This window comes from Spermophilus citellus, assembly GCF_964194105.1.
Source record: "Spermophilus citellus genome assembly, chromosome: 12".
In the NCBI taxonomy this organism is placed as follows: Eukaryota; Metazoa; Chordata; class Mammalia; order Rodentia; family Sciuridae; genus Spermophilus; species Spermophilus citellus.
In genome coordinates this window covers 81504958-81516551 of record NC_138198.1, presented here as the reverse complement: position 1 = coordinate 81516551, position 11594 = coordinate 81504958, and the positions used below count along the sequence as shown (strand labels likewise).

The following is an 11594-nucleotide window of genomic DNA, read 5'->3' as shown; positions in this document are numbered from 1 at the left end:
AGACAGATCCAGGATTATAGAGAGTATATTCTATTAGAGACTAAAGACAGAGGATCACAAATATGAGGCCAGCCTCAGCAATTCAGAGGGTCCCTAAACAACTGAGTGAGGCCCTATCTCAAAATAAAAAATAAAAAGTGCTAGGGATGTAGTTCAGAGGTAAACCATCCCTAGATTCAATCCCCAAAGACAGAAGTGTGATCCTGGGTGGCAATAAGACTAGGTGGATCTCTGTGATATGAGTTAAAAGACAGGGGGGTTATCAAGTGATCAAGACCAAAGACACTTCATCAAAGCCAGAATGTGACTGATTTATATCAGGCTAATATCAAAGAGTCAGGTACATTCCTGGTGCCAAGTGCTGGCACAAAACTCCACATGCTACTCTTACTTTTTTCCATTCATTTATGCTGGAAAATTATTTGGGGAAAACTTCCCATGGTCACTTGGGCAATCATAGTGATTTTGACTCAAGATGGGCAGTCATGGCATACCAAAACCATGTGCTCTCAATTAATATTGATGAAATAACTAAATGCTTTCCCCATTAGAATGTATGCTTTATAAGGAAGGAGAACTTGTATGTATTGTTTACTGAAGTGTCTCTATTACCAAGCACAGAGTACTCCTCCTTATTATCCCAAGTCCCTTTCCACTTTGAACTTTGCCTTTTTTTTTCAGTACTAGGAATGGAACCCCAGGGTGCTCTACCACTGAGCTACACCCTCAGCCCTTTATTTATTTGAGACCAGGACTAACTAAGTTGCTGAGACTGCCTTTAAATTTGCTATCCACCTGTTTCAGCCTCCTGAATAGGTGGGATGACAGGTGTATGCCATCCTATCCAGCTTTGCCTACCTTTTAATCTATTTTCTTTCCCCTAAACAATATTAAAATACTTGAGCGCTTGCAATGCATCAAGCTCATCCTCCTCTCCAGACTTTTGTACATGCAGTTCTCTAGTCCGGATAACACTACTGGTCTTTTCTCAAATATATGGGACCAGCAATAATTACTTGTATTTATTAATGTGAGTCTCTCAGATGGCAATTTGAAATGCCATTGTCAGTTGACTTATACCAAATTGCTATAATTTTTGTCTTTGTTTTCCAGCTTGAAGTTTTTTAGAGTTTTTACTCTCTTGTCGTCGTATGGAAACTATTGAGAGTCCTGAAACAAAGTCAGCAAGAGTGTAACAAAATAAATACCTTTATTTGCTGCTAGCAATAGGGTCAGTCTGAAAGTGAGATTGTCCTGTTGTATTTGAATTAGAAATACTTATATACATATATCATAGGGATTTAGATTGGTCACGAGAAAGAAAAGAAACCAGTAAACGAGAGTATGATGTGTGGGGCAATGCAACTATTCTATCATCATAAGCCAGTGCAGAAAAGTACATTCTGCAGTTTGGAGTCAGCAAGGAAAATTAACAATTTAAACAAGCCCAAAAGATTACATTCACGGTTTTTAGGTTAGAAAGAGTACATGGAGTTAGGGGCTGTGAAAATGATTCTCACTACTTAAAGAACCATAATGTTGAGATCTAATATGCAACATCTAGGTTCCAGCATTTTTTTCTAGCATGAGCACATGATAAAGTTGACCTGAGCTGAACTCTCCCCCAGGACTTCTCAGCTCTTAGGAATGGAGGCTTCTCTTTTTAAAGATGAAGGAAAATGTAGACCAGATCCTCAGGTAAATACCAACCTTTAACCTTCCCAGTTTACTCCAGAGCTTCTTTTCCCCCACAATTTAAGCACAAGCCATTATAGCATGTGCCATCGGGAACTGCAGGGAGCGGGGTGGGGGAGGGGCTGCGGGACACTGGGCCAGATTTTGCCAAGTATTGGGGAATGGCCTCCCCCACTATGCTTAATCCATAGAATCTCTCCACTAATAGCCAGGCAGCTCACTAAAGTCTTGTGGAAGATGTATTGTCAGAAAAGCATCAGGCTTGATAAACTTAAGAGCACATTTTGGTGGTACTTGGCGTCAAGAAAAGGAGCGCAGGAAGGGGAGAAGCCACGCATCATCACCTCTCTTCTATTCTGAGTACCTATTCTCACAGCTCTGTAAATAAAGGTAGCCCAGAAAGCGTGTTTAAAAGCAGTGTGGAAAACATAAATCCTACTGACAAAACCAACCCAGGGTTCTATCTTTAGAGGTTTTGAAGAGCCAAAGCTTTGTCTGAACAACTCTCCTGAATAAAAGTAGTGCAAGAATTTATAATTTCTTATAGACTTGTATTTTAAAGCACAAGATGGAAATTGTGCCTTCCAGACCTGCTAAAGTCCAGTACAGGAAAAGGAGATAGAAAGGTAGCTAATCCCACTCTGTTTCTTTATATTGGCCCCTATGTTAGATCAAAGACTTTGGGGCTAGATAATGGCAGATAAAAATACTGGAAACCTACAAGGAACCGGTTGCAACCCATTTCCAAAGGAAACCTACACGCTTGGGGGCCAGAAAGGACGCGGGGATGCCGCCAGGGGGCGCCACCACTCCCTGCCAGGCGCCCACCCGCGGAGGCGCGCACGCGAGGCTTCCCACCGCGCCTGCGCTGAGGATGGACGCTGGCTCGCCTTTCCCCGACGCCCAGCCGACGGGACCGAGATGAAAAACTGCGTGACACGCAACTAGCGTGGCCGCCATCTTCGTCTTCTGGGCACGTCAGCTGAGCTGGTTAAAGCTGAAGAGGACCTTTGCGCAAGCGCACCCAAGACGGTCACAGGTAACTCCCATCTGACGGGAGAGGCGTAGCCGTCGTCGCCGGAAGTTTGGTGTTTGCGCCGCGGGGAGGCGGTGGCCGCGGCAGAAGCAGCTGAGTGTCTCTGGATACCCGGATGTGAGGCTATCTGTTGGCACTAGTGGGATCCGCAGCCAGGCAAAAGGTATGCGAGCGTTCCTGACGGTCCCTCAGCCCGCGTCCTTCCCTCCCTTTGCCAGCCCCTCCGGAGAGCAGACGGCTCCTCTTCCTGTCCCTACCTCAGTGTCGTGATCCCTCGCACGCCTCTTCCTAGTCTGGTCCCGGCTCCTCGCGCCGCTGGGAGGGAGGTGGGAGGCTCAGAGACGCGGTCGCCTGAGGTAGGCAGCTGACCTGCACGCCCCGCTGCCCAGTCGCCACATCACCTGTCGCGGCTTGCTGGGCGGAAGGCTTACTGAGGAGCCCCGACTGCGTCGAGTCGGAAAACGGGTTACCGAGGGCTTTCCGAGCTCAGAGGTGGCGTGCAGCCATCGCGCCTACTGGGGCAGCATCGGCACCAGCTCGGGCAGGTAGCCCCGGGCCTCGTCCCCGCCCCCGCGTCCTTCCTTCCTGGCATTTAGCTCCAGGCAGCCTCACCAACATCCGCGGGGCTGCGGTTCCTGTGGTTCGCTCCCCTTGTCCCTTGCCACAGTCCGCGGACCTGGCACGAGCCCTGAGGCCTCTGCGGTCTGTGGGGCGAGATGGGGGGCGGGGGAGAATCTTGATTTTAACATTCTTTAGCTTGGGAGGGGTGTGGTGGCCGGGGCCCAAGGTCATGGAGTAATTTTGGTTGGGGGCGGGGGCGGGGCGGTCTGGGCACAGGTTAGGCTGCTCGAGTCCTGAAGGGTGCGTTGAGGGCCATAGTGAAGTTTATAGAGATAGATGCAAGAGGAGGGAATTGAGTTTCTGATTTTTATCACTGTTCTCAAGAATATATTTTTTTAGTGGGGTTGTATTTTGCACAGACTGGATGGGATAGCGGGTCCAAAAATTAGAAGCATCCTCCTCTACAGGATGCGTTGTGAAAGCGCGGCGCGTGCAGAATTTTCCAGGGGGTGGGAGGGGGCGGGGAAAGATGAGGAGGAGGAAGGAATTAAAACCTTGAGATTTGGGAAGTACTATGAACCATGTTTTCTGTAGTCTTAGATGAAATGGGATTTTTCTTTTTTTAAGCAGGAAGTAGTTTTAGCTAACCAGTATTAGGAAATTATATTTTAATAAAGTAGCAGAAAATTAAAAAAACTACTTAATGGAATAATTAGACGTGGGCGGGGTTTTCTCCATATAAACATTAATTTAAAAAAAAACTGGATTAGATCAGGGGGTGTAGCTCAGGAGAGCATGTGCTTAGCATACAGAAGGACTTGGGTTCAATTCCCAGCACTAAAAAATAAAATTCCGGGAGTAAACATGGAGGTTGCAGGAAACCATGCTATATTCAGCTTCTCCTCTGATCAGGTCCTTAGTTGCTGCTTTACACCGGGCACCCTGACATAATTGAAAAACTTAAAAATTTTCACCACCTGGGTACCAATGGAATTCCTCCAGAGAGTAGGATGAGAAGTGCTTTAAAATGCTTAATTTGGAAACTGCAAATTCAGGCCTATACCATGGGAGGAAATGAGAGAACTAGATCTTTAATAGAGCCACTTCATTTTAGCAGTACATAGCTCTTAGGTCAGGTGTATGACTTTGCAAGTAGATTCTTTGAACAAAATTTGCCCTGGCTGAGGAGCTTTCAGTCATCTTAATCGTTCTTTTTTGAGGAGAATGTAATTTTGTCTTGCTCAAACACTAATATAATTCAGTAATGAAGTGTTTTTTTTTTTTTTAAAACAAACATGTAGCCAGTATAGGGTTTTGTGCTGCTGGCATTTAAATTCATATGCTTCACAGAAGAACTAAAAAAGAATTCTAATTAAGGAATGTCATTAGTACCTTTTGCTGGATGGCCCTTTTTAGCTCATTAAAACAGGAGCTGGCTGTATTTATTCCAATAATGAAGGTGATCAGTTTTCCCTATTTCAAAAAAAGGATTTTTTTTCTGTTAATATTTTTTCATGGCTTTATTAGCAGATTTATGTTCCACATAGTTATTTGAATAATCTCTACTGAAGGTGATAAGTTTTTATTATAGAAACCAACTTGAATAAAATTGTGATAATTCACTCCAGGACTTTGTTAACCTTTCCAAAACCCAGACTTTATTTTTCTATGCATCCTCAATGAAAAATTCTTTGGGTCTATTCCTTCTTAAGTTCTATATTATAGCTTTATATTATACAACCAATTATATTTGCAACTGTAGCATTCTGTTAGCTTTTTTAACTTGAAAAGATATTCTTTTAAGATATGCATCACAATAGAGTATATTTTGACATTATACATACATGGATTATCTTATTCAAATTAGGATCCTATTCTTGTGGGTTAGCTATCATTTTTTGAGGGAGTCGGGCAGCTTTATTTTAAGCTCACACTGCTTTACACTACGTTAAAAACTCAAGGTAACTAAAAATAAGATATTAAATATTACTTTAGAGGTTGAGGTTACAGCTCTGTGACAGAGCACCTGCCTAGCATGTGTGAGGCACTGGGTTCAATCCTTAGCACCACATAAAAGTGAAACATAAAATAAAGACATGCTGCCCATCTACAACTACAAAAAAATAAAAATAAAAAATTTACTTAAATGTAGTTGTTCTTAAACTTTGGTCTCAGGATTCCATTATTTTTTTAAAAAATCATGTATTACTAGTATGCATAATAAACTAATTGTAGGTTAATGTAAGTAACTTTTTGAATGAAAAACAACTATAATAAAAATATAGTAAAAGAATGGTAGCTGGATTATGTTTTTGTAAATCTTAAATATTTGGTCTAACAGAAGACAGCTAGATTCTCCAATCAGCTTCTGTGTCCAAGCTGTTATATGTTCTAGTTGGAATATATGAAGAAAAATCCAGCTTCATGTCAATATGTTGGGAAAGTTATTTTAATAACTTTTTCATATAATTGTGATATTTTTTGTTGATACTATAGCAGAACTCAAGATGTGCTGTTTTATTTTTATTTATTTTTTGGTACTGGGGATTGAACTCAGGGACTTGACTACTGAGCCACATCCCCAACCCCCCCCCCCTTTTTTTTTTTTTTTTTTTTTTTTAGAGACAGGGTCTCACTGAGTTGCTTAGCACCTTGCTTTTTGCTGAGGCTGGCTTTGAACTCATAATCCTCCTGCCTCAGCCTCCGGAGCCACTGGGATTAGAAGCGTGCTTGGTCAGATGTAATATTTTAAAGGTTAAATTACAATGTGAAATTTAAAACTTTTTCTGTATACTTTTTGTACTGTTACATTAAAATTCATTGGTCTATTTTGTATTTTTGGTGTGCTGTGCTGGGGATTGAAATCAGGTCCTTGAACACGTTAGGTAAATACTTTACCACTGAGGTACACATCCCCCAGTTTTGTACTTTTTTTTTTTTTTTTTTGGAAAAGAAAAAAGTGAAGTCAACATCAACAGTATTTGGATTTTTGTGATTGGCTTTTTGCACTTAGCCTAATATTTTTAAAGTTTAACCATGCTGTAGCATTTGTCACTACTTTCTTTTTTTCTATGGTTGACTACAATAGTCTGATGCAGGTATACCAAATTTTGTTTATTCATCACTTGATAAATTTATGTTGTGTCTACTTTAGCTAGTATGACTAATGCTGTGAACATTTGGGTACAAGCTATTGTGAAAACATATGCAGATTGTCTTTGAGCTTTTCCTGTGCATTTTGCATAGGTCTAAAGAAGATGTGCGTATGTATGTATGTGTGTGTACACATGCATATATATATGGGGGGGTTATGCTTTGTTGGAGTTATCTTTGTTGCCTAGGCTACACTTGAACTTTCTGTCCTCTAGTCTCAGTCTCCCAAGTAGCTGAAGTTACAGGTATGTGCCACTGTGCCCAGCCATATATACTGGATTTTTAAAAATTGCTTTTATTTTTTAAAATACATGACAGCGGAATGCATCACAATTCTTATTACACATATAGAACACAATTTTTCATATCTCTGTTTATATATAAAGTATGTTCACACCAATTCATGTCTTCATACATGAACTTTGGATAATGATGTCCATCACATTCTACCATCATTGCTAACTCCCTGCCCCTTCCCTTTGTTTTTTTTTTTTTTTTTTTTTTTTAAAGAGAGAGAGAATTTTTTTTAATATTTATTTTTTAGTTCTCGGCGGACACAACATCTTTGTTTGTATGTGGTGCTGAGGATCGAACCCGGGCCGCACGCATGCCAGGCGAGCGCGTTACCGCTTGAGCCACATCCCCAGCCCTTCCCTTTGTTTTTATATGTCTTTATTTTAAAATCAGATCTGCTAATTTAGTATTTTCTACCAACTTGGGGAGCAGACATCTTCACAGGCTTTACAATTTTGCTTAGGAGCTGCCTTTGTGGGATCCTTAGTAACAGCCATTGCTGTCTTTTTAGATACTGCTTAGCTGTTTTTGCTTCCTTGTCAGCCCTTATAGCTTGCTGTCATTGAACCTCTCTGACTTCTGGTTTCTTTCTTTTTTAGAATATTTTTTTAAGTTGTCAATGGACCTTTATTTTTATGTGGTTTTGAGAGTCTAACCCAGTGCCTTACACATGCCAGTCAAGTTCTATCACTGAGCCACAACCCGAGCCCCTAACTTTTGGTTTCTGATTCCTATTGGCTATTATATTTGCAAGAGATTCACCAGTGATGGCCCTCTGAAGTTTGATGCACATTGGTTTCTCTTTTGAATTTCTTCTGACTTACCCATTTTTTGCTTACTTTCGAGGAGGACATTCCAGTTTATCTGCCAAGGATTCCTCTTGGAAAAGAATGTCAGCTTACATTTTGCATTAGGAAATTGGAAAATCTTTCTGTCAGTCCTGGCGTAACACCTCCCATGTCCAGGGTATATCTTGTATCTTCAAAAAATGCATAGCCCGACCCTATAACAAAAAGTGAAAACCCATTAAGGGAACTCTTTACAAGTAGAAGCCATGGCCAAGTCATTGTAGAGGTGTTCTGTGCAAGGATCTGTTTGTTTATTTATTTATTGGCAGTCCTGGGGATTGGACACAGGGCATTCTACCACTGAGCTACATCTATATTTTATTTTGAGAGTTATCGTGATAAGTTGCAGAGGCTGACCTTGAATTTGAGATCCTTTTGCTTCAGTTTCCCAAGTTTCTGGGATTATAGGCATGTGCCACCATGCCTGGCAGTATATATATATATATATATATATATATATATTTTTTTTTTTTTTTTTTGGTACCTGGAATTGAAGTCAGGGGCACTTTACAGCTAAGCCACATCCTTAGCCCTTTTTTGTTTTTATTTTTTATTTTGAGACAGGGTCTCACTAAATTGCTTAGGGCCTTGCTAAATTGCTGAGGCTGGCTTTGAACTTATAATCTTTCTGCGTCAGCTTCCCCAGTCACTGGGATTATAGGTGTGCACCACTGTGCCTGATTTATTTTTAAATATTTATTTATTTTTAGTTGTAGTTGGACACAATACCTTTATTTATTTGTATGTGGTGTTGAGGATTGAACCCAGTGCCTCACACGTGCTAGGCGAGTGCTTTACTGCTGAGCCACATCCCCAGCCCTATTTTATTAATTTTTTTGAACCAGGAATTGAACTCAGGGGTGCTTAACCGCTGAGCCACATACCCAGCTCTCTTTTATATTGTATTTAGAGATAGGTTCTCACTGAGTTGCTTAGCCTCACTAAGTTGCTGAGGCTGACTTTGAACTCAAGATCCTCCTGCCTTAGCCTCCTGAGCTGCTGAGATTACAGGTGTGTGCCCAGCTCCTGGTTTATTTATTTATTTAAAAAATATTTTTAGTTGTAGATGGACACAATACTTTTATTTTATTTATATATGATGCTGAGGATTAAACCCAGTGCTTCACACATTTCAGGCAGGCACTCTACCACTGAGCCACCCCCCCTTTATTATTTTATTTTTATTTTTAATTTTTTTAAATTTATTTTTTTTAGGTGTAGATGGACACAACACAATGCCTTTATTTTTATGTGGTGTTGAGGATCCAACCCAGGTCCCGCCCGCGCTCTATGCTGAGCCACAATCCCAGCCCCACCCCCCTTTATTTTTGATGTCAAACATTCACATGATGTAGAAGTAAAATGTGAAGATGCTTCTTCATTTTTTGTATACTTGTTTGTTTTTTTTCCCCCCAGTAGTGGCAATTGAATCCAAGGCCTCCTGCATGCTAGGCAAATGCTCTACCACTAAGTTTCATCCCCCAGAGCTTTTTACTTATTTTGAGACCAGGTCTTGCTAAATTGCTCAGGCTGACCTTGAACTTGTGATCCTCTTGTGAGCCTTCCAAGTAGGTGGGATCACAGGCATGTGTCAGTATGCCTGGCTTCTTTGTGTACCTTTTAGCCTCATCTGAGGTGATCACTGTCAACATTTTAGTGTGTTATATTTTTCTCCAGTGGTACTGGGATCAAACCCAGGGCTGTGCACGTTAGGCAAGTGCTCTATTACTGAGCTGTATCCTCATCCCAGTGTATTTTCTGTGTTGTAAATATGGGATGTTAATTTATGTTCTTTTTTAATCTTTATTTTTTAGTTATAGTTGGACTCAATATCTTTATTTTATTTTTATGTGGTGCTGAGGATCGAACCTGGGGTTTTGCACATGGTAGGCGAGTGCTCTACCGCTGAGCCACAATCCCAGCCCTAATTTATATGTTTTATCAAATTATTTTATGTTTGTGTAGCTTATGAATCTGCTGTATCTAATAGCTGTCAAAATTCTACCTTGGGGGCCAGGTGTGGTGGAGCATGCCTGTAATTCCAGCACCTGTACTCCCTTCTACTTAGGAGGGCAAGGCAGGAGGATTATAAGTTTGAGGGGAGGCTGGGCAACTTAGTGAGACCCTGTCTCAAAACAAAAAGGGCTAGGGATCTAGGTCAGTAGTGGTAGAGTCTCACTGGGTTCAGTCTGAAGTGGTACACGCTTTTCTGCTTCTCAGGATCAATGTTACTTGGTGATGGTAGGTATCTTATTGCTTACATGTTATCAAATATTAGTGATTTTGGGTGTATAGTTTTCCTTTTATTAAATTTTAGATCTCCAGTTGTTACTTCCACATAAAGTGAGTTGATGCACACCCCTGCTTTTATTTGGGGGCCATTTGTGTAGTGGATGTATTCTTTTTTTTTTCTGAAGTACTGGTGATTGAACTGAGAAACACTCTACCCTGAGCTAAGCCTCTAGTCCTTTTTATTTTTGAGACCTAATCTGACAAATTGGTGAGGCTGACCTCAAATTTGTGATCCTTCTGCTTCAGCCTCCCAAGTAGCTAGGATTATAGGCATAACTACTGTCCAGCAAGATTTTCTTTTTTCTTGATATGGGGTCTTGCTACCTTAGCCCAGGCTACATTTGAACTCCTGCACTCAGTGGAGTCTCCTTCCTTAGTCTCCTGAGTAGATGGAACTGTAGGTGTGGCATTGCACCAGCTTAAGAGATTTATTCTCTGAATGTTAGGAAAACTTTATTAGGGACAGTACCTTGTGTTATGGTATGTATTCTGTTGCATTCTCTGTTAATGGTCTATTGTTGCTTCAATTGTGATGTTTTATGTGTATTAACTACATTTTTGGTGCTGTAAATTGAATCCAGGGTCTCACTGCATGCCAAGCATATTGTTCTACCAATGAGACTACCCCAGTCTATGTTTTTAATTACTAATAATTATTTTAAACTTTATTTTCCTTAAAGCATTTTTAATTTTTTCCTTTTTTTTTTTTTTTTTTTTTTGGTACTGGAGGTTTAACTCAGGGGCACTTTAACACTGAGCCACATCCTCAGCCCTTTATTATTTTGAGACAGGGTCTTGTCAGGTTGCTGGCCTCAAACTTGGGATCCTTATGTCTCAGTCTCTCTAGTTGCTGGAATTGGAGGCATGTGCCATCATACCCAGCAATTTTTAATTTCTTAAGTATTTGTTAGACATTTTCAAATGTGAGAAACAACTTGAATTATTTGAAATAACGGGAGTTCATTAACAATATGCAAATAAATAAGGAAGAAAAGATAATTTATAGAGCTAGACCTTGTAAAAGAACAGTAACCTCCACACACTAGGGTTTGCTGATTAATATACCTGGCTTTATAGAAACCTGAAGGTAGTTTAGGATTCTGAAGTTTTGGAGGCCAGAAGCCTGAAATCAAGGCCACACTCCCTCCAAAAGCCGTAGAGGAGAATTTGTTCCTTTCTTCTTCTACCTTCTGATGGGTCTGGCATTCCTGGGTGTGTGATGACATTCTTCCAATTTTTTTTCTTCATTTTTACATTATTTTCTTTTTTCTGTGCTGAACTTTCTGTGTCTTTATTATAAGGATATTTCTTACTGATTTAGGGCCCACCTGGATAATCTAGGATGATCTCATTTCAAGATCCTTAATTATTGACCTTTTTTCCTAGTAAAATCACATTCACAGGGTCCAAGGATTAGGACTGAGATGCATCTTTTTTGGGACCACCATTTAGCCTTCTACCACAGAGCTGTAGAGGAAAGAGAATTATTTGGGAAAAGTCAGGCTTTTTTTAAAATTTATTTTTTAGTTTTAGGTGGACACAATATCTTTATAAATTCATGGAAGGAGCGGTAAGAGGAATAAGGGAAAAGACAGACGACAAGGGGAGCTTGCATTTGGTTGGTAGAAATGGATCAGTACCAAATGTGAGAGCTTTAAATGTGAATGTGAGTTCTGCTCCTGGTAGATCTTATAGTATTCTTTGTGCCATGGTTA

The 11594-nt window shown here is 40.6% G+C and overlaps 1 protein-coding gene and 1 pseudogene across 13 annotated transcripts in view; both read left to right on the top strand.

Annotated features, from left to right (window-relative positions):
- LOC308631989 (large ribosomal subunit protein uL23-like) overlaps positions 1 to 11594 on the top strand; it is a 491218-nt pseudogene that overhangs the window by 103657 nt on the left and 375967 nt on the right. The gene's annotated exons all lie outside the window — the stretch shown is intronic.
- The window catches only part of ESCO1 (establishment of sister chromatid cohesion N-acetyltransferase 1), a 107049-nt gene continuing 97145 nt past the window's right edge, over positions 1691 to 11594 (top strand). For 5 of the 12 annotated variants that reach the window (XR_014018406.1, XR_014018407.1, XR_014018408.1 and 2 more), the window contains exon 1: positions 1692 to 2894. The gene's annotated coding sequence lies outside the window, so the exon portion shown is untranslated. Of the gene's footprint in view, positions 3088 to 11594 lie in introns of all 12 variants that reach the window. The other 7 variants (XM_081263582.1, XM_081263586.1, XM_081263587.1 and 4 more) reach the window with 4 other exon arrangements.